The sequence below is a fragment of the Gavialis gangeticus genome, unplaced genomic scaffold, assembly GCF_001723915.1.
Source record: "Gavialis gangeticus isolate Ggan-Ray unplaced genomic scaffold, GavGan_comp1, whole genome shotgun sequence".
Lineage (NCBI taxonomy): Eukaryota > Metazoa > Chordata > Crocodylia > Gavialidae > Gavialis > Gavialis gangeticus.
This window is the reverse complement of record NW_017729020.1, coordinates 2,909,194-2,911,002: the sequence shown is the minus strand read 5'-3', so window position 1 is coordinate 2,911,002 and position 1,809 is coordinate 2,909,194.

The following is a 1,809-nucleotide window of genomic DNA, read 5'->3' as shown; positions in this document are numbered from 1 at the left end:
TATTTTTTCTTTCCCTTCTCATAATTTCCAGTTCCTTATCTTAGAAGTTTTCTGTGCAACTCAAAGTGATATGTGCACCCCAGTTTGGGGGACACTTCTTATGGTAACCCGCTGCGAGACATATACTTTAGTATATTGCCAGGTTATTTGTGTATCAAGCTCACAGTTTGTGGTTCAGTGTGCTTTTTAGAAAGACACCCAAGCTCAAAGGGCATTTATACACATGCTCCAAGACTGTGTGTGGGGTGGTGGGGAGAGGGAGGACTTTAGAGCAGCTCCAAGAGTCGCTCTAATTAAAACATCTGTAGCATCTTGTGTATCAGCATCCCTGCACTTCAAAATGGCAGCAGAGGTACTTTATCTAAAGCTCCTTGAATGAGCTTTAGATAAAGTTCCCCTGCAACCATTTTGAAGAGCAGGGATGCTGATACATAAGACGCTGGAGTCTGCTGGAGCGCAGTAATTACCACACTTCGAGTCTGCTCCGATACGCTGTAATAATAGCAAATCGGAGCAGCCTCACTGCTCATGTATAGGCACCGAGTTTTAGGATGTCTAATGATGGAGTATTCCCTACCTCCCTGGATGAGTTTTAATAGATAATGGCCCTCACTCTGTTAGCTTTCAGTCTGAACACATCCAGCTTCACTCTTGAAGCTTATGTGTTTGTCTGCTGAAGTAAAGACCCTCCACTAGCAGAAATCATCTTTCACGGATCAAAAGCCCATTGGAATCAATTGGATCTTTTCCATTTTAACTTCAAGCAGCTTTAAACTGATTTTAAAGTCTTGAGTGATACAGACTTGCCCTGGTCCTCTACACGGAGGTAAACTTGACTGTGCTTGCAAACATCTCTGAAAGGCTGCTAACAGCCTCAGATAAAAGTCACTTATTAACTTGTCCTTGATGCAATAGCGTGAGGTTCTCTAGACTTCAAATCTCCTTCCTGAGAGGTGCAGTAGAGACAAACTAGCAATGCCTTAGGATTTGTCCCCTTAGGGTAGCAGAGGCATCATGTCAGACATACTGAGAAAGCATTCAAACAGGTACTTGGCTGTGGTGTCCAACCACAAAATAATATGTTTATTTTTTTCACCACTTTTTTTGTTCTTTTATTGATAAAAACTACACAAAAGCTAACTGATCAGAATAATTAATTAAAAAACCAAAAACAATGTTACACATTCTCCTGTGTTTTAGAAATTGTGTCAGCCATTGAGTTTCACTGAAATATTCCTGCTTTGTGATTTTTCTTCCAATCCATCTTGAGTGCATTGTATTCTTTATTGGTACCCCAAAGTCCTTTATTTCTGCATACGGCATCACTGAATTGTAAATGTGTGAACTGATATTCCATCATGTTTCCCCCTTTATTTAGAGCCCAGAAGTTAATTATAGTGTCAACAATGAAGCACAATGAAGATAGTAAAAATCAAAAGCACCCTCCACAGTGCACAGCATGTGTCTTAAAATGTACATGCACCCAAGTTTCTTCATTGGTTTCTTTGTTCTCCTGTGTCAATTGCCAATGTCCTTTTGGTTAAACACAAGCTCTAATGCCCACATTTGGAGTTTGAAGTATTAGCGCTTGATCAAAAAACAAAAGCCAAAAAAAGAAAGAAAAAGGAAAATAAAAATTTAAAAAGAAGCAGACTTTTTTGTTTGTTTAAAAAGAAAATAAAACCAATTTAAACCAGGCCTTTAAGAGTAATAAACACTTAATAAAGAAACCATGGCTGACCCCCCCAACCCTACCCCCCACCCCAAACTCCCACCCATTTTTGTCTGTGGTTCTCCTTCCAAGGAACC